A 23823-nucleotide genomic window follows, 5' to 3' on the forward strand; every position below is an offset into this window, starting at 1 on the left:
CCCCCCCACAATGGATTTTCAGTGTCATTTTGCACATGACTCTTCAGAACCTATTGCTCAGGGACAAAGCTGCTGAGATTTAGCCCATCTCAGAATATTTTTTCTGGGAGTCTGAGGCTGGGGAACAGTCAAGCGAACCACTCCATCAATTAGGCTGTAGAGCAGCATAGATGCAGAGAGGCAAGCTTCAATAATTAAATGAAAACTTGGAGATTTCTAAGAGAGGTATTTTTTTTCTAACTTGGTATCTAATTACAAGCTCACATTCATTATTATTTGCGCCTTTAATTTTTTTCCTCATATGATTCATATCATCAACAATTTAAATATTTTAATTATTCTAACGAAGTTTCTAGGCTGCTTTATCAGCTTTTTGCAAAAAAGAGATTGGGAACCTTACATCTTTTGTTCTACAGTACTTATATTTTATGTTTGACAAACACATTTTCTTTTAATAAATAGGAATCAATATTCAAAGAACATTTGTGATTTTATGGCTCAGATGATCATTTATAAGATCAATGTTTCATATTACGGCAAAATACCAGTTGTGCAAACCAAACCGTATTCTTCTGTAGATGAAGATTTAGCAAAAATATTCTCCTTTGTAAAACAATCTTACTCTGAAATTCATTTCACTTCATGCAAGGGTAAATGACAATTAATTCATAATCCTGTACGTACAGCAGATGACAAGTGGGCGTTTAGAATTCTCAGTTAAAGATAACCTCTGACAGTGACATTTGTTGTCTGACTGATGAGTCATCCAATGTTTAAGCTCAATGTCAGCTCTGAAATAATAAAGACAGCCTGGGGGTGCAAATCAGAGTTTTTTTCATCCTTACTGTAGCTTCAATACAGACACAAATACATTTATGGGAGGCCATTTTCTCACTTTCTATTGCTGCTGTCTTCCATTAATGGGTGGTGCAGAATCTCAGGGGAAGAATGAGCTAATCAAAAGCATCTGTATCTAGGCAACCGTACCCATGATTTTCACAAGTTAGAACAGCTGAGATTCTTCAGGCTGATGACCAGTCACAAGAACATCAGAGTGCCGATATTTCAACCCCCTTCATTTATGCTCTCTCATCACAGTGACATTCAATCCTTTTCCAGTGAACACCCTCCCCCTCCATTCAATAAATAACCACTCAAGCATGTATAATAACCTAAGCTTGAATAGACACAACTGAGCAAGATTTTAACATGTGGAAAGCTTGAATTGTAATTTAGTTAGCTGTCAAAGACATTTAAAATTCCTGTGATACTTTCATCCAGAATATTCTTTTCTGGTAATGTGTTCTGAACAGTCTAAGTGAAAGTAAATTCTCGCAGAGTTTTCAATAAAGAGTAGAAAAATTAAAGTAAAAGATGAATTGTGACATCCATCAAATTAAAGAATCAAACATGTATAAAATGAATTGCTAAACATTCGTTGATGGATTACAAAGTTCCCCACACCAACATCAGAGCTGTAGAGCAAATAATAAGAATGTGGTTACTGCCAAACAAAGGAAAGCAGTTTAGCAAACAATCCTAAATCCTTGTAATCCTAAATAAAATGTTGTCATCAATATTTCAGTTGCTTCTTCAGTGTAAAAATAGTTTTGCATTGCAAAATAAATTGAATGCCACAGTTAACTTTTATTGAATGAACTGAATTGATTTTTGCAAGAATGAAGAATAGGGATCAAATATTTTTATTGTCTCTGCACAAACGTCCTACTAATTTCTACTCTCCTTTTTGATCTACAATTGGGAGGAATTGATGCAAAGAGCTATGAAAATTTACAAATGTCATATATTAATTTTCTATTTAAAAGCAGGATTTAAAACAAGTCATGCTTTGGACAATTTATTCTGGATATTGAAAAAAATTAAGTTTTTACAAAATCATTTGAGTGTCTGAAGTTAAATCAATTGAACATTTTAAATAGCTAAATGTTCCGCATTATATAAAAATGTGAACAATCTCAATTTTTAAAATTCCATTTCAATATCTTGTGAAAAGAAATAATAAAATATTGCTGGATATAAACTTCAAACCACTGAAAAATCATTACCTGAAGGATTTCCAACACCTGGCAGCTCTGACAGAATTGGCATAATTATTCCAAAGAAACAAACACAATATAGGTAGGCCTGTATGATAAATCATGAATGCTGTATGTTACTAAGATTTATGGTGATAATCTTGCATAAAAAGCAAGAAATGTACAATACTTTTACAAGGACTGGAAACCTATAGAATTTTCATCTATTAAATGCGATTTTCCTTTCTCCCCTCGATGCATATCCCAGCTGGCTAACATCACTGTGGATAAAACAACAAAATGCATTTGTAGCAGTACACAATGCATTGAAGAAACTGATCTCAAAATTAAATGTCAATAGAATATTTTGCATTATCTGGCTAAGCTTGTAAATACCCATTACTTGTTCACAATTTACCATACCCTCATATTAGCAATGTTTACTGCACAAGTTTTATCCAAGCATCTTCCAACAAACCAAACAGCTCCTCCCAGTGCCCTTAAATCACCTAAAATCACTTGGAGAATACTGTAATGGTATTTTGGTTTACTCCATAGTGATTCTGCTTCTCAGAATTAACCCAACTGATCCAGTTTACGTCAGTACCATTTGACCTGCATCATATTCCTTTCTCCCTAGTGCACTTATTTGTAGACTGCAAAGTTAGTCGAAAAATCAAACAGATATATGTAGTCTATTCTCAACAAAGTTAGTTCTCAAGTAGGAATAAATGCTATTTTCAGATCTGCAAAACATCATTACTCAAGTTGGAAGCAGAATTGTGTTCCTGAGCCTTTGTGGATCAGATTGTAAGTTGTCTCTATCTCTGCTGAATTACTGCTTTTCAAAAAAACATGTAAAAACTATATCATGCAAATCTGGAGAACCAGGTTAAAAATTATCCAAGATTTTGAAAACTTCAATCCAGGGTTTGCCAGCTGAGCCAACATTTAATCGCTCATCCCTAATTGCCCTTATGAAGGCGCTGTTGAGCTTCCTTCATGAAGCATGGCAGTACTTGATGTGTAGGTATATCTACAATACTGGATAGGTTGGGAGTTCTAGGATTTTGAACCAACGCTTGCAAAGGAATGGAAATACATTTCCAACTCAGGATAGTGTGTAGCCTGGAAGATATTTCCATGTATTTGCTTTAAGGTATTTCCATGTATTTGTTGCCCTTGTACTTCTTGCTGGCACAAGGCATGGATTTGAAAGATGCAGTCTAAGGACCCTTGGAGAATTGATGCAATGCATCCTGTAGATCAGCCATTTTCAACCTTTTTTGGCTGTGGCCCCCTTAGAATTCAGCTCAAATTTTATGGGCCCCCTTCCCTGTGAAGCAGTCAAGGTTTGGTTTCTTCCTTACCAACCGACTGCATTAAAAAAATTAGAAAATATTCATGTTTTGTGAGATAAAAAGAAAACAAGGGTTTTACTTAAATGTGCTGTGGCCTTCAGGGCGAGGGGAGGTGAGGCCATAGGGCCCCTGCTGAAAATGGCAATAAGCTGCTGCCTCCATTGGGTGAGTGAATAGCTGTAGACGGGGTACCTACCAAGCAGGCTGTGATGTCTTATTCTGATTCACCAGTGTTCTTGTATTTTAGCCCAGAATAGATATGAATATATATATGAATACATGAAATATATGAATATAAATGAAATATACATGCCAAGTGTTCAGCTTTAATTGCCTCACAACTGACAACCCTCAACATCTAACCACTCAACATCTGAAAATTAGTTCTGTAAATGAGGCACCCAAAGTGGGATTGATGCATTTGGAATTGTATCCAGGGATCAATCAGCAGCTTTATGTGGACAAACTCTCAGGAAGCTAAAACTTTAATTACGTTCATTTGTTAAACACAGTAAAATTTTGAGAGTCAAGACTTTTCAAGGCAGGTCAATTCAAAGTCTATTTAAGTTTCACAATGAATCCATTTTCAATTTAATATTTGCACCATCAAAAAAACACACCTTTTCTGCTAAAAATGTCCATATGTCTTTCTGTAAATTGTTCAAATGTTTCAATACAAAAAAAAGTATTCTGGTTATGAGTTATCAATTTATTTTGTTAAAAATAACAAATCAATAATCAGGATTCGTTACCTTAGAGTCCACCAATGAGCCACAAAAAATACTTTTGAAACACAGTCAGAGTTGTAACATGGAAACAAAATTAAGCCTTTCAGGCTCTTAAGCCTTTCCATAAGTCAATTAAATCAGGGTTTATCCGTAACTTAATACTAACTATACACCTTCATTCCAGATACTGTTGCCTAACATCCATCAGTCTTGCTTCTAAAATCTAATGGGAAGGATGTATAATAATAGCTTAACCACCAGGGGAAATTGTTTTTCCTCCATAAAGTTCTTTTATTTTAAACACCTCAATTTAGTCACGCCTTAATCTTCCATACCTCAGGGAATAAGATCCTAACCAATGTGATTTTATGTAATATTTCCTACAAATCCTGTTGAATGCTGCCCAGGCCAATATATTCTTCCCCAGTCAGTTAGCTTAATACAACTCCCATATCAATTCAAGTCTTTTGTATTCAGACCCCTTCACTTGAAGAGACAAATTATTGCAAGAAATATGCAACAAGGTCAGGAAGAATCCATACAGAGAGAACCAATAATGATTTCAAACTGAAGTATCATCCTTTAAATTGTTTTGGTCTTTAGAGAAGTCCAACCCATCACTTTGTCCCCCGAAAATGCAGCAAATACTTTATAATCTATTTAGTAATGTTAGTCAAGAGATAAGCATTGGCCAGAACTGAAACGGAACTATTTGGACTCCTTCAGAAATTGGATTTAATATCTTACTTAAAATCATAGCTCTCTGTTGAAAGATCAGCCCTGAAGATATGCTCAAGTGCAGCAATAGGGTCAGACTGTGCGGTTCCGTACGAAAGTATCACTATTCTCCAAAAAAAAAATCCTTCCACACTGAACTGAAGGTACAATTCCACCTTAATGAAGTGTGCTTGTTTGTAATTCCACCTTAACTTACTTTAGTGCAACTTGATCATGAGCTTACACCACTTTCTGTCTATTTGATTCCTGGGAGGGGCTCTGCTGTCAGTCCTGGGAGAGAACTCACTGAAAACAGTCATCCTTGCCTGCGGCTACTATTTACCTCTATTTCTTTAAGTGGTTATATCTCCTTAAACTACTTCATGATTTCTTTCAAAACAAATTTGAACTCTTGTGGACAGTACTTTCAATTTTAAATAAAACATTTACCATAGAGAGTACTTGTACAAGTTTTAAAAAATTAAGAAATGTTAAATTCAGTTAAATTGCTTTTTAACTTTTACAAGGAAAGAACCCTTGTTCACAAAATATCACAACTTTGGAATATTAATGACAGAAACCTAAGAAATGCTCGCTGACAAATTTGTCAGGTAATGATGATTCAGCAACTGACTCACTAACCCTCTAACCACCATGTTGCCTTAACTAGTGAGGTTCCTGTTATGCAAATACTTTTGTGAGTGATGGCTGCAGGCCAGATGTGGACAATAAATGGCCCAGATCTGACCTTATTTTCAGTAATTCTAAGTCTTTCCCTGTCATAGCTTGTGGCTTCACATCCTGCTTCTCATGAAAGATTAATCGACTGAACTGTCTCACAGGTGGTCACATGATGCAATACCAAAAGCAGAGGATCTATATGAATGACTTGAATGATAAATAGCAGTTATCGGGCAGGGACTTGACTTTAATTATATATGAGGGAAGGGAGAAATTAGGACACATTTCAGCAAGGATAAAATACAAAAGCCTGCATGATGTAACTAGCAGCTAGTATAACTGATGCTCTAATTGTGTTTGTCTCAAGCCAAGATGGCTGCCAGCCATTGATGAAAAGAAGCCTGAAGCTACGAAAGAGTTTCCATTCCTTTTTATGCCACATCAAGGTACCTAAAAAAAAAATGTGAAAATAACAAGCTCAACAAATGTCTTTAATATACACAGTTCCATGTATGTTTCTCCATTGTATAATAATGTACTAGGCTCATTTTCTTTGTCATAATGTTTCAGGATTAATCAATAAGGAAATTCCACCTGATATGCCAAACACTCCCAGTAAAGGAAAACTAATTTATTTTATATATACGTGTAAGATTTCTGGTAATTTAAAGAGTTTTTTTTAATACATCCTTTTAATTGTCTTCATATTCCTGCAATTCTTTTTAAAGTTTCTACTCATTTCCTTCTTTTTAACTTTACCTTAATTTTGCTTGAAACACAATTGTTTGCAAGCTTGGACAGTAACAATGCAGTTGAAGCTAAATTAAAGTTTAATTGGTTTCAGAGTATTTTGACTTTTGTTTATTAATGCTATCTCTCTTTTATATGCCTGCCTTGATCCCAAAACAAGGTTTCTATTTTTCAATTTTTTTCTGTTAACAATGCTTTATTTATCGCTACATTTGCAATGTTGTTAATACTTTACAAAATAAAATTTTACATCATAGAATTGGAGTATCAGGCATTCTCTTGGTCAGCTAATTGAATTCATGTTGCTTATATGGCAACACACTTCGAGCACCATGTTTTTAAAATTAAACAAAATAAGGAGTTAAATATATTTTTGTCGAACCAAAGCTGAAACAAAATGATAATACAATGCCAAATACTGCTCCAGAAAAACTGGAAAGACTCCAAACAGTGCATGTTCCTGTTCAAAGCCAAAGAAGTACTGTATATCATTTCAGTGCCCCAGGGACTGGTGAGGAAAGGGCAGTCAACTTGCAGATCAAATAAAAATGTTCACACATTCCAAGGAAGTGGAAAAATGGCTTTCTATAAAAACAAAAGTCAAATGGATTGATTTTTTAAAATTTGACATTTGTAAGTAGTACTTTTAAAACCTGATGCAAATAGAGTTTTTTTTTAGGTAGAAATATTTGTTAATAATAGCATTGTATATTAAATACTCATGATATTTCTAGAGATCCAGCAATATATGAAATCACTTGGACATCAAACTCCTTTGGAAAAGGCAAAAATGTGCAGTTAACTACCGTCATTCAACTATTGCACCAATTTGAAAGATGTTCTGATCTGTATCTATAAAAATATAGTGTATATATTTTATTTAATAAAATTAATGTTTAGATTGTATTAAATTAAAAAAATTAAACAGAACAGACATTTTGTAAAGCAAATGTCCATGTATTGACAGAACGTCTTAATCCTGTTGCTGTGAGTTACTGAAAATGTTAAGAAAACTGAGCATTGAATACTTTGAGTTAAAAAGCATAAGAGATAAAATTAGAGTTTTATCATAAAATATTTTTGTGAAAGGAGCTGTCTTTTCAAGATAACGAATTCTATCTAACATAAATTTAAATCCCTATTGAAAAATGTCACACACATAAACTAAGTGTTTGAAAAGAAAATGAAACAAAATCTTTATTTTATGTCAAATGAAGAAATGAACAAATATTAATGAAATAAAAACAGAAAATACTGGAAGCATGGCAGGCAGCATCTGTGAAAAGAAGAGTTAACATTTCAAGTTGAAGAAACTTCTGATGTGAAATGTTAATTCTGTTTCTCTCTCCACAGATGCTGCTTGGCCTGCTAAAAGTGTCCAACATTTTCTGCTTTTGTTTCAAGTTTCCAGCATCTGTAGGTTTTTTTTTTAAAAAGAAATATTTTCATGCAAGTTTATGAAGGCATCATTTCAAATTTCACTTCACTGAATATAGTTACATCATGAAAGGAGGTAATTTGGACTATTTGGCCCACATCAGATCTACAATTGATCTATCTAAATGAGTTCATTAGTCCGTCAACTCCCCACAGCCCTACACATCCTTTCCTTTCTGATAGTTATCAAACTCCCATTTGAATGGTGCAATTTAATCGGTCTTCATAATAATCCCCTGGCAGTGCATCCAGACCTAAGCCATTCATGTTTTTTTTTCTTTTTTTTATTCTTTTGCCCTTATTTTATCTTCTGTATGAGACTCCACACTTAACTATTTTCCTACTGACCTTCAAAATGGAACTAACTTTATATATTTATTGAAATTTAAAAAGAGCATGCTGGTATAATCCCCAAACCCTACATTTAATAATTTCAAAATTAGTATAATATTTCATCCATTTCATAAGCTGACCATCTATATGCCTCAAATTCCCTTGAGCATAAATTTAAATGCCCTCCATTACCTCACTCTTCCCTCCATCACCCTTACAAACAACTTGCACTACACCCACTCTCCAGTTACCGGACTCTGTCATCTGTACATTTCAACTCTGCTTACATCTTACTATCAAAATTTCTTAGATTTATTAGAATCTTTCCTCACACATCTCTAGTCCTTTAAAACCTGCCCTCAAATCAAATTATTGTTCTTTTAGTCCATCCTATTCAGAATGCTTGTCTTCCTACTGATGTAAAGTTCCTTGGGACTTTTTTATGCAATATTTGCACCAGATAGATGTAGTTGTTATTGCAGCTGTTTTGTGAAATAGTCATAATGTTTCAACTTTATCTCCAAATAGCTTTCCATTGAAAAATCTTCTGTAGTTCACAATTGAAGAAATGGTCATTGTAAAGATAAGACTATAGCATGGTGCCTGGATCATCCAAACCACACTGACCAATAAACGCCCTTTACATCAATACGATACTAATCCCATATTATTCTCCCAATATTCTTGTCAAATACTCTCAGATTCCAACAATGGAAAAAAACCGCAACTCCTGGACAAAACCCATGCAGTCATAAAAACAACATGCATACTCCTCAAAAATAACATGGTCAGGATTGAACCCGAGTCATAGGTGCAGTAAGGCAACAAACTGTATCACCTTTTCTTCTTCCAAATTCTTATGAAAATCAAGAGTGTTTATATATTTTTTTTTTAATTCTTATAAAATTCTCCATTTCTGGATTTCTTCCAAGATTACAAATTCCAATCCAAACATGTGGCAGTGGAAATCTACCTCTTGTTTATTGTATTATGGAGCCACTAAGGAATTAACCTTGTATTTGGTTTTCTTGAAAGTTTGAAACTATGTCTACTCTGTCACCTGAAGAGAAATGTGCTGGAAATAGCAGTCCTTGACTTCCCAGAAAATTCATAATGGCACCTCGCTGTTTAAATGCCAAATTATTTTTTCAATGGCTTATTCACTGCCTTTTACAGCAGGCCTTTCAAATGTGCGATTTCATTCAATGGAAAAATAATCATGCAAATACACATTCCCAACATTGTCAAATTTAGTTCCGCTTTTATATCACACCATTGAATCTAATGTTTAGTTTCTGCTTTAACTTTTAAAAAGTGAAAATCACCAAGAACTATCCATTCAAAGTAGTGCCTATTATCACCAAGATACAAAGAACAGCCAGATAAATTGAACAACATTCAATTTCATCATCATACCTGAATTGTATATAACCTATCTTAGGCTTCAAGTGCATCAACAAATTGCTGTATTTTGGTTTACACCAAGTTCTTCAATGGAAAAATCAAAATCTTGTTTCTTTTGCATTTAGACATGCAGCACAGTAACAGGCTATTTCAGCCCACGAGCCCATACTGCCCAATTACACCATACCCCTGGTACATTTTGAATGGTGGGAGGAAATCGGAGTCCCCAGGGAAAACACACACAGACACAGGGAGAACATACAAACAGACAGAGCTAAAACACAGGATTCTGTGGACACCGTGGTTAAGTGAAAAAACACACAAATGCTGGAAAAACTCAGCAGGTCAAACAGTGCCTTTATGTAGCAAAGGTGAAAATACATCACCAACGTTTCAGGCTTTAGCCCTTCATCAAGGTGTGAGGGAACATGACAGCTCAGGATTTGAATCCAAGTCTCGATTCGCTGGCACTCTCACAGCATTAAGCTAATTGCTAAATTACTCTAAAATTTTAAACGATATATTTACAATGCTCACCTTGTATTTTTAAGAGCTCCACTCTAACTGCTTCATCCTTGGTTCTTGATTTATTGCTCATTATTTGTGCACTGAGGTGAGATTCCACTTTCATGGCTCTATTTACATTCATTCAATAGCAACCAGAGAAGAACTAGCAATAGCTTATTTTCACATGCTCTCTTGTTATTGTGGAGCTCTTGGTACTTCTGGTAGCTCTGGTTAGATTTCAATTTCTTATCTGCATGCGCCCCTCAGCAATATCATCTGAAAACACAGCATGGGTTGATGACACTCCGTTCGAACTCACCATCCTTTCTTTGACTCTGTCACTTTTTTGAAAATGAATTGCACTTAGTCTCAGTTAATTTTCTTTTGAAAGTATCATCTAACAGCTGATTAAGAGAGTAGTGAACAGAGGTAGAAGAGAATCCACATCATATTTCTCCTGATCAGCCTTAAACCTAACTGCATGAACATTGATTTCAGACATCCAGAACTGCTGCAAGACCATCAACTCGGAGAAAGAAGCTCTCTGGTCTGCCTGAAACCTATTGGTGCAGGATTACTGCTGACTGGCACATTCCATGTTGCAGCAGTGTGTGCTGAAGGATGCACTAAGGCTTGGTGCGCCAACATGAGGCCATTGTGGGAAAGGTCCACAGGCTAGAACAGCCATTCTCAACCTTATTTTGGCTATGGCCCCTTTAGGACTCTGCTCAAAAGAGTCACTTGGTTGGTTTCTTCGATACTTCTCTCCAACCAACTACATAATTTTTTTTAATGATTTCATTCCATGGCCCCCATTAAATGTGCTGAAGCCCCCAGAGAGGCCGAATAAACTGGCCTAGAGTCCTTCCATTTCTGAGCATTGAAGGGCTCAAGGTTCCAATTATGTTTAAAGAAATGAATTTAACAATGTACAGTGGTGGAAATGTATGGATATGAAATTAAGGCTGGGAAGAGACTCTGAATAGTTTTCTCTTTGCAAATAATTTACGCAAACACCCCAATTAACCTACATCATACATTTTGAAGGGTGGAAGGAAACTGGAGCATTCAGAGGAAACTCACGCAGACACTCCTGACAGACAGTGCCAGATTTTAACCCAGGTTGCTGGCGCTGTAATAGCATTGGGCTAACTGCTACACTGATCATGTTGTCTTTATTTATTGTAAATAAAGTCTATTTTGGTTAAAATAGAAGATTGATTTATCTCATTTTAGGTAGCCTCTATCTCTATATCGTTGCACTGTTTTCATTTCTTCAGTCCAATGCCCCATCATCTAGCACCTCTCTGGCTTTTTTCCCCACCCTGATATCAAACCTTCCACAATAAAGTGTCCCAACCAAAAATATTGACTGACCAGGATGCTGCCTGATGCACAGAATTCCTCCCACTTCCCATTGTTTGCAATAAATAGAAGTTATTGCTGTTGAAGAAACTCAAAAATACAAGTTCTTGACTTGAAATGTTAGAGATGCTATACAAATTAAAGTTTTCGTGCTGATAAATAATTATGGGCTATTGAACAAGTAAACCACATTTTTGGCTGATTTTAGCTCACGAGGGAAAAAAAATTGGCAAAGTTTCAGCTGTTGATCATTATTCAATGACCTCTGCTGGAAATGTGAAAAATCCAGCTTGGCTAGGACGTTAAACTCAGATATAGGCTGTCTTTATTGAGTAAACTAAATATATATGCAAGCAAGGTTAAAGCTATTTTAAAAAATTGTTCACCTTTGTGCTGACAAATGTTTACCTTAAGGGGGTTCAAATATTTCTTACTATATTTTTAAAGCAAGTTATTGTATTTCTTTCACTTTGCAGATTTACTTTCAAACACTTTAATATGCTTGGAGATTTTTCAACAACAGTCCACATCTTTTTGATTGCACATAAATTTGACTTAGTCATGTTTTGTAGACTCAACAAAAGGATAGAAGAGGCACAAAGAATACCAGTGATTATAACAGAGAAACAAGGACTGGTTACAGCAAAAACTGAATTCAATGGAAATTAACACAAATAGAACTTTCATTTTCTTCCCAAAAAGTAATGACTGCAGTGCGAATAGTCTTTTGAAACTGTGTAGTTAGATTTCTGTGTCATTTTCAACTATATACATTTCACCAAAAGGTTATTTCAATACATTGTAAATATATTCTATAGTGTATATAAAATGCAAGGCAAATGAGCTCATGCGCTTTTTTTCACAGCATGACAATCAATTCAGTACTCATTTTGTACTGAAATTTGAGTTAATATTGTCATTTTACTACTGTAATTTGAATGCTTAGGATGACAGCAAATAAACTGGGTGGCACACTTAGCCCAGCGGTTTGTGAAATGCTGTTACAGCGCCAGTGACCCAGGTTTGAATCAGACACTGGCTGTAGAGTTTGTAGATTCTCCACCTTTCTGTGTGGGTTTTCCCGGGTGCTCTCGTTTCCTCCCAACTTCCAAAACATACAGGGTTGTAGGTTAATTTGAGTGCAATTGGGTTTAAATGGCCAGTATCGACTTCAAAATGCTGTAGATAAAATTTAGAAATTTAAAATGAGAGAAGTAAGTTATATTTAAGTGTTTAATAACTGATCATTTACTTCTGGTATATGTGTGGTGTTAAAGTTTTTAGTTTTCATTCACACTTCTAAATGACAAGCAAAACGCAAGAACTATAAAATAAAAATGTCATATGCCAATGTGGTTTCATTTTGAAAGGCTCTCAATAAATAAAAAAAGAACACAATTAGCCTCCTGGAAAGAGTTCAGGAAATGGGTGAAATTCCCTTCAGAAACTTTATATGGTTACATTCTACACTCCAAATTTCATGGATATTTCTATTTTGAAAAAGAAGTACCACAGCTACCATTTGGCTTTGCCTTAATAAGAGGTTATTCTTTGAAATACCAAAATATACACAAAAAATATACTTAAATGCTACCCTGACAAGATTCAGAAAACTACATCAATGATCAAAATTTTATTTTTATCCAACGTGGGATCAAAAACAAGATTTGAAAACAGGCTGGTGAAAAAGACTCCACATTCTTGATCGTATAAAACAAAACATGAATTTAGGCCAAATCCATTCTAAAAATTTCCTATAATACATCAAACGTGATTGTTTGGCTGAAATGAATATCTGTTTTTAAAAAAAATGATAATTAAAGGAAGGCTCTCAATATACCATCCAGGAATTAAATGTAAAGTGGAATTTATTTTACAGTGGTTACATGCACAAATTGTAGTGGGCAAGCAGTCAGTTATTTACATTGTTATACATTTTCTAATGAAAGAACTTTTCCAGACACAATGACTTCTATCTTGTTTATCTGAATGTGTGCCCAAGATGGCGGCACCTGCGCTCTGCAGCGGCCACGAGGGTTTGTAGACTCCAGGAGAGCTGCAGACCAGTGTAGGGCACCAGAAACAGGGTTAACACCCTAGTTGAGAAGGATACAACTCTACAGCATGGTGACCATGGCAGCAGACCAGTGAGGGGCTCAAAGGCTGAAGGACCTACACAGGGTGACTTATGGTCGCAGAACCTGCACGGGCTAGGGGCTGCTGGAGACTGGCTCAAAGAAACCAAGTTTTGGAGCCAGGATTCAAGAGGGCTGAGGGGAAGAAGGACTCCCAAAGGACCTTTGGCATTGGAGGCTTCCTGATCTTATCGGAGATTGGATCTTGAACTTGGGTTGCCGATGAAGCAAATAGGAGTCTGTGCAGCAGCAGAGGTTGCGGAAGTGGTGGAGGCGAATCCATGGACACTCAAATGCCTCTGGAGGGACTCTCTTTTACTTATCTCTCTCCTACTAGGCTTTTTCAGGTGCATTCTACACTAAGAATGCGCTGAAGAAGCAGAAGCAGCCCTTTAAATTGCCGTTCAGGTGGCAGCGTTTAAAGCGCAACACTGGCCACCTGAAGGACACAGCTGCACAGGATCCGGCCCCTGCCTCGTGTCAGCTGTGATCAGCAGCCTGACCCTTTAACATCCGCTTTCAGCCAGCTGCATTCAAGTGGCTGGGGGAGCCACTGAGCTGAGCTGATTATCCCTCTCAGAGGAGGGTTACGTAGCTCGCCTCAAGAGCGCCTCCTGCACATTCAGGTGGCCTCAAAACAGCCGCATATTGCCTAAACATGTGGGGCAATTGGCCACCTGAAAGTGCCTACTGTTAGAAGCAGCGGGCTCACGGAGACTCTGTTTTCTTACGGCAGACAGGAGTTAAAGTATATCATGTATGTTACATTTTAAATGTATTATTAAGTGACAATAAAAGAACTTTAAAAAGAGCTAACATCAAACAAAATTTAAAAAGGGTTACAAGAAAACAGTAGCTAATCAAATAAATTATAGATTTTAATTTTAACTTAAAAGGAAGAGGACAAAAGCCTTTATTGCCCACATGTCTAAAGAGGTCAGGAAATACTGCCTTGGTTCTGATCAGTTTGTCTGCCAAAATGAAATGCTTTTAGATTGTACACATTACCAGTCAAGAAGCCCCAGGCTTTGAAAGAGATTGTTGACATCATTGTCTGTAAATGGCTTGCCATGAAGCTGCAACTAATGCAAATGGAATGTTCTGAAAAACACTGGTCTTTGGATTTTTCAGCTGAGGATACTAAATCCAATTTTCATCCAGCTTTATGATGTATAATTATGAGAATCAATTTTGCATTTAAAAAAAACACAATAAAGTTAAAGGTACTTTTGATAGTCAAGTTGAAAACAACTTGGGTACATTTCATTAATTATCCAGTGCCCTTGCTGGAGCATTGTACCCTTGCATTCCAGAACAAATCAATCCTATTTGAAAGGCAGGTTGCCAGAAGCAATGATGCATTCAATGATACAGAAATCAAATAAGTTATATTAATTTCTGAGAAGTTTAAAAAAAAACAAAAATAGTTACAAAGCAAAAATGATGCAGAAATTTATAGAGTGCAATATTGGACATGTCTTGGAGAATGCCTTGAAGGCATCCAAAGATATTACAAAATTTAACTTTGAACTGCTGCAAGCTACAACAACCAACTCCTCCTATACGAAGTGACAAAAGGCAAAGGAGGAAAAACCCAACACCCAACCCCAACCAACCAATTTTCCCCTGCAACCGCTGCAATCGTGTCTGCCTGTCCCGCATCGGACTTGTCAGCCACAAACGAGCCTGCAGCTGACGTGGACTTTTTACCCCCTCCATAAATCTTCGTCCGCGAAGCCAAGCCAAAGAAACCATTTTTATCAAAATGTAATACCAACGACAATTGGGAATAGATCCAAATTGCTTAGAGAATCTGGAGCTGTATTTCAAACAACAATTAACTATTTCATGACCAAGCTGAAAGGTTCAAACAACTATTTGGCATGTGTCACATCCTCCCAGATTCCTTGCGTGTGCATATTCCATCAGATACTTAACAATATGAAAGTGTATCGCAACACTATCAATGGTTACTTAAACAGAGACATTCTGTTTTAGTGCAAAGAGACCCTTTCAAGCTTCTTAAATTTTGTGGCACAATAACCCAATACATATAGCAACATATACATTTTAAATTTAGAAAAATCTTTGTGCACATCACCAAATGATTTGGGTAACCATTTTCAAAAGTACTCCAAAAGAGAACTCAGAAAATTAGAAATCAAATTCTGAGCAAACTAAAACACCTTCAGAAATAGGTTCCCTTCAACTCTTATGATTTTTAGACTGCAGACATGTAACAGCAGATTTTGTTGATTGTGCCATTACATGGGCAGTCTAAAAAGGAAAGTGCAGGAATCTTTAGTCAATTCCTGCACCACAATTTATCCTGCAGGACCCCTACAACTTTTTTGGGATAGCCTGCAGTCTAAATCACACCGCAAAACTCACCTCATGAATTTAACGTCCAGCTGATGAATCAAGCCACGTTGCTCCACGTGAAAACACTGGGACTAACGCACAAAGGAACTTAAGGCGTGCAGTGTAAACGACCACAAGGCGAGTAATTATGTTAATTTATGTTAAATTTTTCCAACATTGCTGTTTTAAAAAAACACTTCTGACTCAACCAACAACTTAAAAACAACACTTATCATTTACTAAGTGTCATTACCCATTGCCTACATCATCTTTCCTGATGGTACTTTTGGGAAAATATGCCAGTGAAGGGCAATTTTATGATGCAGACTCATTAACTTGGAACAAATTAATTTAACATGGAAACCTAGAGTGGATAGTGAGAGATTTTCCATCTTGACGAAACAAGTTCTAGGAAGGATATGGTTAAAACAACCATGCAGACTAGGTTTCAGTCAACCAAATGAAAAGGCCTTCATTTGATCCAACAGTTCCAATCCATAATATTTGGAAAACTTCATGATTTTCTACTCCCCTGTTTCTGAAATAATCATTTTTCAAATTATTTATCAAATTGCTTTTCAGAAGTAACTATCAAGCCTGCTTCTAACACCTTTTCAGAGGATGTTCTTCAAATCATAACATCACATTGGATGAACATTTCTCCAACTGTTTTCCAATTAACATAAACCTCTGCTCTCGAGCAACTGACACACAATAAGCAATTCACGTTAATTTTTAAAAAACGAATGTGATTTTGAACCTCTACCAAACCACCCTTGGAATTTCTCTTCCTCGAAAAGCAAGACTTTATCTTCCTTTCCATTCCAGTAAAATCTTTTCTCAGTACTTCTTCTTCTTTGGCTTGGCTTCGCGGACGAAGATTTATGGAGGGGGTAAAAAGTCCACGTCAGCTGCAGGCTCGTTTGTGGCTGACAAGTCCGATGCGGGACAGGCAGACACGATTGCAGCGGTTGCAGGGGAAAATTGGTTGGTTGGGGTTGGGTGTTGGGTTTTTCCTCCTTTGCCTTTTGTCAGTGAGGTGGGCTCTGCGGTCTTCTTCAAAGGAGGTTGCTGCCCGCCAAACTGTGAGGCGCCAAGATGCATGGTTTGAGGCGATATCAGCCCACTGGCGGTGGTCAATGTGGCAGGCACCAAGAGATTTCTTTAGGCAGTCCTTGTACCTTTTCTTTGGTGCACCTCTGTCACGGTGGCCAGTGGAGAGCTCGCCATATAACACGATCTTGGGAAGGCGATGGTCCTCCATTCTGGAGATGTGACCCACCCAGCGCAGCTGGATCTTCAGCAGCGTGGACTCGATGCTGTCGACCCCTGCCATCTCGAGTACTTCGACGTTAGGGATGAAAGCGCTCCAATGGATGTTGAGGATGGAGCTGAGACAACGCTGGTGGAAGCGTTCTAGGAGCCGTAGGTGATGCCAGTAGAGGACCCATGATTCGGAGCCAAACAGGAGTGTGGGTATGACAACGGCCTGTATACGCTTATCTTTGTGAGGTTTTTCAGTTGGTTGTTTTTCCAGACTCTTTTGTGTAGTCTTCCAAAGGCGCTATTTGCCTTGGCGAGTCTGTTGTCTATCTCGTTGTCGATCCTTGCATCTGATGAAATGGTGCAGCCGAGATAGGTAAACTGGTTGACCGTTTTGAGTTTTGTGTGCCCAATGGAGATGTGGGAGGGCTGGTAGTCATGGTGGGGAGCTGGCTGATGGAGGACCTCAGTTTTCTTCAGGCTGACTTCCAGACCAAACATTTTGGCAGTTTCCGCAAAGCAGGACGTCAAGCGCTGAAGAGCTGGCTCTGAATGGGCAACTAAAGCGGCATCGTCTGCAAAGAGTAGTTCACGGACAAGTTTCTCTTGTGTCTTGGTGTGAGCTTGCAGGCGCCTCAGATTGAAGAGACTGCCAGACTACTTAAAACTGCAATATCCTCTCCAAAGAGTTATCAATTAATGGTTTGATATTGGCAATAAGCCAAATAACTTCATGTACAAGTTTGCCAATTTATTTCTGCATAACCTTAAAACAGTGAAAATTGATCATATTAAGATAGGAAGCAAGAATTTCACAAATTTTGAATTTATCAAAACCTTTGATCACAGTTCAGAATGAAAACAAGGCAGTTATTCAGCTCTGAGTACCTACCAGCTCTCCGAACCATTTCATTCCCTACCCATTTCTGGTAACCTATCCTCCAACACGTATCCATTGAGGCACACTGCAATTCCCCTCCCCCTAATTCAACTATCTACATTTCAGGCAATTTACAGCAGTCAATTAAACCAACAACCAGCAGGTTTTTATGATCTGGAAGGAAAATGAAGCATCTGGGGGAAACCGAATGTGCAAACTTCATACCGACAGCACCTGAGGTCAGATCAAACCTGGGTGGCTGAAGCTGTGAGAATGTAAGCTCTGGAGAATTTATTTTAATTCAAACTTGAGAAGACGACAAGCTTCTCCAATTAAAACCGATAAATTACATCTAAAAATCATGACAAACCTCATTACAAATGTCAATCACATAAGAATTTGAAGATACAACATTCAGACCACCCTTCCTGCAAACTCACTTCTTGATACAAAGGAAAGCAAATAATACCCATAAGCATGCGTAAATTTCCTGTTGAGGTAGTCAAGACAAGTTAAGATCCACTCTGAAATCGCATAATCTCAGAAAACCATGCTACTGCTTGAAAACAATCTTCACACACAAATAAAAATTGGCTGATTGCTAAAGTGTCAGCATTCCAAATCAGCTCTCAGGCTGAAGTTGTGGCTGTCATTGTTTCCCATAGTTAATCTGCAAAAGTTCAGACACCAACTGTGCATGGGAAGCTTTATGGTTGGTAGTTAGAAAAAAAATTAAATTAAAATGTACTCTGGTTTTCCTTCCTCTTTAACTATTTTTGTATTCAAAGCAAGAGTAAACTTCATGACCTTTGCATCAAAAGCAATTTTGTAAATATTTCCCACAGTGGTACAAGATTGTCATATTGTTAAACTTGCAATGAAGTTCTTGCTTTAATTAGAACAAATATTTTGGGTAACACAAGTACAACAGCAGAAATCCCTTTTCTGTAATGTTTCTCTATGTCAAACTAATGCCTTTACTGTTTCAGCTTCGTGTGAAAACAAAAGCATAGTTCATTCAAGGCATTCAGCTTCCTCGACTTGTTTACCCAAATACCTTTTCCCATTAGCAAGTACAGCTGTTTGCTTAATCAAACATACATCAGCAACAGTGGTCAGAATTTTTTTTTCAAGGGGGTGGGGTTGTGAGCAGGGAGAACTTGGGGCCCCTTCATTAATTTTGTATGGTTTTGCTGACAACTTCAGGCATAATAACCTCCTTAATTAAGGCAACAGTAAAACTGAGAGTATCTAAATCTTAACAAGCAAATAAGATATGTGACAAATGCTATGCTTTAATTGAGAACATCGTAAAGAATAATAATTTAATGGTGTGCTTTAAAGACTACTGATTCAACCCTGCATCTTAGCAAGAAAAATTGAAGACAAACGTATTTAATGTACCATAGTTCCATCTCCAGGTATTTCGTACCATGAAGATACCAACAGAATGTTGGAAAATATACTCAATGTAAAACATTTGATTGCTGAGCTGTGATAACAAAAAGTGTACATATTAAAATTTGATACGATAAACATATTCCTGGTATTTCCCCTGAAACAAAAACATACGTGAACTTTACATCGGTATCCAAAATTTGTGATCGATTCTTTTTGGTATAGTTGTTAAAAACATAGAAATATAGAAACATAGAAGATAGGAGCAGGAGTAGGTCATTCGACCCTTCGAGCCTGCTCCGCCATTAAACGAGATCATGGCTGATCTTAAAGTTCAGTACCCCGTCCCCGCCTTCTCTCCGTAACCTTTAATACCCTTATACTGAAGAAATAGATCTAATTCCCTCTTAAATAGATTAATGAACCTGCCTCTACTGCCCTCTGTGGCAATGAATTCCACAGATTCACCACCCTCTGGGTAAAGAAATTCCTCCTCATCTCGGTCCTAAATGGTTTGCCTATTATCCTCAAACCATGGCCCCAGGTTCTGGATTTTCCCATCATTGGAAACATCCCATCTGCATCCATTCTGTCCAGTCCTGCCAGAATTTTATAGGTCTCTATGAGATCCCCTCTCAATCTTCTAAACTCCAGCGAGTGCAATCCCAATTTGCGCAATCTTTCCTCATAAGTCATTCCTGCCATTCCAGGTATCAGCCTGGTGAATCGCCTCTGCACTCCCTCCATTGCAAGAACATCCTTCCTTAGATCAGGTGACCAAAACTGCACACAATACTCCAGGTGGGGTCTCACCAAGGCCCTGTACAGCTGCAGTAAGGTATCCTTGTTCCTATACTCAAACCCTCTTGATATGAAGGCCAACATACCATTTGCCTTTTTAACCGCCTGCTGTACCTGCATCCTTGCCTTCAGAGACTGGTGTACAAGTACCCCTAGGTCTCTCTGCACTTCCCCATCTCTTAATCTATTGCCATTCAAATAGTAATCTGCCCTCCGGTTTGTATTACCAAAGTGGATAACCTCACATTGATCCACATTGTAGTGCATTTGCCATGTATCTGCCCAGTCCCTCAATTTATCCAAATCACACTGGAGCTTCTTGACCCCCTCTTCCGTGCACACAACCCCTCCTAGCTTAGTGTCATCTGCAAATTTCGAGATATTCCATCCAATCCCCTCATCCAGATCATTAATGTAAATTGTGAACAGCTGGGGTCCCAGGACAGATCCCTGTGGCACCCCACTGGTCACCGCCTGCCACTCAGAAAACGAGCCATTTATCCCAACTCTCTGTCTTCTACCCGCCAGCCAGTTCTCAATCCACATCAATACTTTGCCCCCAATCCCATGAGCCTTGATTTTGGAAGCCAGTCGTTTATGCGGGACCTTATGTGCTAACTTCAGGTGCACAAAGAACCCAATTTATGTATCTATCAATCAATCACTCTAAAATAAAAGTCAACAGTGTAATTTATTTGTCCAGTACTCCAAGTATAGGGGAAAATTTTATTCTGAACTCTGCAATGAGCACAAAGTCCTCCTTCTATTGCTGCATAATTAACAGAATATCAATTTCTCTGTAAACTTCACTGTTCAATTCACTCATTTTCAGTATCTTTCTCTAAATTTTGCCTTTCTTGTTCTGTTTTGACAGATTCAGTAATGAATGGAAACTCAACTCATTCTTAATTCAAGTGCACAATCTGAAATCTATAAATTAAATGATGCAAATGGCAAAACAAGATCTGTGAACAATGGTTTGTTTTTCTTTAGCGCCTGTTGTGTTGAACCGAATCACAAGAAAAAAAACTGAGAACCATATGAACACTAAGGTAGAAAAACAAAAAGTTTTTTTTTTTAATTATTAGAATATAACTAATTGTAACAAAAAAATGCTTGAACACTTGCATTGGTTGTCCAACACGATACTTTGATCATGAAGTAACCATATCATACTCTGGATGCAGACAACTTTATGCATCTCCGTTCCAGGTGCTCTGCTTTATTAACAAATAGTGTTTCACTCAACAAGCAGAACTGAAAATGATCAACTTTAAGATAAATTATGTACTACTGTTTGATCAGGGTCATGATGCCTGCTTCTGTGCTCTTCCGTCCACCATGTCCATCCCAGCCTTCGGGAACCTGTATCTATTTTACACATTTTCCAGCACTCTTCCCACAGCCCTTTAATGAAATGAGTTTCAGACGTCCAGCTGAATACCAGTAATTCTCAAGTGTTGAGATGACCGACTAGCCCCACACTATCAGGAAATGCATTCCAAATTCAACAAATTCTTCCTCAAATCACCTCCAAATTTTCCATTCCCTATCTTAAACCTATGCCCACTTCAGGATGACTTCATCCTCATGAGTTCTCTTCAAAATTAAAAACAATGAAGAAAGCTCATGAAGGGCACAGTCGGTGGCTACTCTGTGCTCCCAATTTCTGAGGTGGATGTGAACAGAACCTTCAGGAGGGTGAAACCTAGATAAGTTGTCCTTGGCCATGTCCTTAAAACCAGTGCAAACCAATTAGCTTGAGTTTTTGCGAACATTCTCAACCTCTCGCTGCAATGGTCAGAGGTCACCACCTGCTTCAAAGGAAATCATTATGGTGCTCAAGAGCAAGGTAACCTGCCTCAATAACTATCAGCCAGTGGCACATACATCTACCATAGTAAAGTGCTTAAGAGGTTGGTGGCCTGGAAAGATCTGGACCCACTTCTATTTGCCCACCAATTAAGCCCACACCAAACACCATCTTGCAGGCTCTACACTCTGCACAAAAGAACCTGAATCATTCAAGCACCAATGTCATTCTGTTGTTCACTGACTATAGCTCAGTGTTCCACACCATCATACCAGCAAAGTGACTGGCCAAAGTAAAGAATCTGGGAGTCTGCTCATCCCTCTGCAACTGGATCCTCAACTTCCTCAAGGGCAGATTGGAAACATCACCTCCTTCCAGCTGACCATCAACGAAGGGGGACCCCAAAGCTGCTTTTTAGGTCCTCCGCTCTATTTCCTGTACAGTCATGACTGCGTAGCCAAGTTCAGCTCCAGTACAACCTACATATTCACAGACACCACTGTTGTTAAACAAATTATTGGAACAATAATTATTGGAAGAGTCAGAAAAAAGGATGGAGTTTGAGAATCTGGTTGGGTGGTGCCAGAACAACAATCTTACTCTCAATTCACCAATGATTTTATTGTTTATTTTAGGAAGGGGAGGCTGAGAGACCACACACCTTTCCACATTGAGATGGAGGTGTAGAATTCTTGGGAGTCCATATATCAGAATGCCTCACCTGCAACTGTGAAGAGGGCACACCAATATTTAATACTTTCTAAGACATCTGAGCAGATGTGAAATGTCATATCTATCAAACTTCTGTAGGTGGATTGTAGAAATTATGTCAACTGGTTGTATCAAGGCCTGGTTTAGTACTTTGAGTCCCCAGCAATGCAGAAGGCAGTAAACATAGCAGGTCCCTCACAGACCCAACCTCCCATACATTGCAGATATCTGTGCAAGTGCTGCCTCATCATGAGAGCAGCCAACGTCATAAAGGATCCCCTTCACCCTGGTCAAACCTCTTCTCATTGCCACCTTTTGGAAAAAGTATAGAAACCAAAAGACAAGCACCTCCAGGTTCAGTTTCTTTCCAAAAGCTATCAGGCTCTTGAACCTTCCCTTGTTACACTAATCAGGGATTATCTGCACATCTATAACGCCACTTCTTGCACTATGGTAATTTTGAATATTATCTACCTTTTTTATTTATTATCTCTTAATTTAATGTATACTGTTATTGTTTTTATTTCCTTTACAAAGTTCCTTTGCAAAAGTACACTTTCCATGGAGCACCTGTTTGTTTACAGTAAGAATTTCAGGTCATGTGTTCATTGTACAATACATATAACAATAAATTCATTTATCATCTTTATTCATGACTCGCTGGATACCCAACATTGCCGGGAAACAAAACACTCAGTTGTTGACTACATGGTTGAAACAAAATACCCAAAAAGCTTCATGGTAATTCAGCATAAATATATTTTTACTAACACATTTATATTCTTTGTTACAGAAAATGGTGCTGCCCTTTGGCTGGTGGCTTTTGTTTGCATTGCTTGGAGTCTTGCTTGAGTCAGTAGACTTGTTGTCTGCTCATGGAATGCCTGATGGCGTCAGCACTGAGGCAGGCTTGGTGTTGTTTCTCAGTTACCTGCTGCCTGCTTCTTGTTTGTCTGGAAGCCTGAGCACTGAGGTGGGCCTGGTGTGGCTGTTCTGTTTCACGCTGCCTACCCCTTGCCTGTCTGTAGGCCTGAGGCAGGCCTGGTGTTGCTGTTCTGTTTCCTGCTGCCTGCTCCTTGCATGTCTGGAAGCATCAACAGTGAGATGAGACTGATGTTCCTCTGTTTTCTCTTTGCCTAATT

The 23823-nt window shown here is 37.8% G+C and overlaps 1 protein-coding gene and 1 long non-coding RNA gene across 5 annotated transcripts in view; one reads left to right on the top strand and one right to left on the bottom strand.

Annotated features, from left to right (window-relative positions):
- Nucleotides 1-21113, top strand: part of LOC138753652 (uncharacterized) — a 64483-nt gene extending 43370 nt beyond the window's left edge. The window contains exon 3 of the long non-coding RNA XR_011351331.1: nucleotides 21032-21113. This is a non-coding gene — a long non-coding RNA (uncharacterized lncRNA). The remainder of the gene's footprint in view (nucleotides 1-21031) is intronic.
- The window catches only part of kiaa0586 (KIAA0586 ortholog), a 427045-nt gene that overhangs the window by 310284 nt on the left and 92938 nt on the right, over nucleotides 1-23823 (bottom strand). The gene's annotated exons all lie outside the window — the stretch shown is intronic.

This window comes from Narcine bancroftii, chromosome 2 (genome assembly GCF_036971445.1).
Source record: "Narcine bancroftii isolate sNarBan1 chromosome 2, sNarBan1.hap1, whole genome shotgun sequence".
NCBI classification, from domain to species: Eukaryota; Metazoa; Chordata; class Chondrichthyes; order Torpediniformes; family Narcinidae; genus Narcine; species Narcine bancroftii.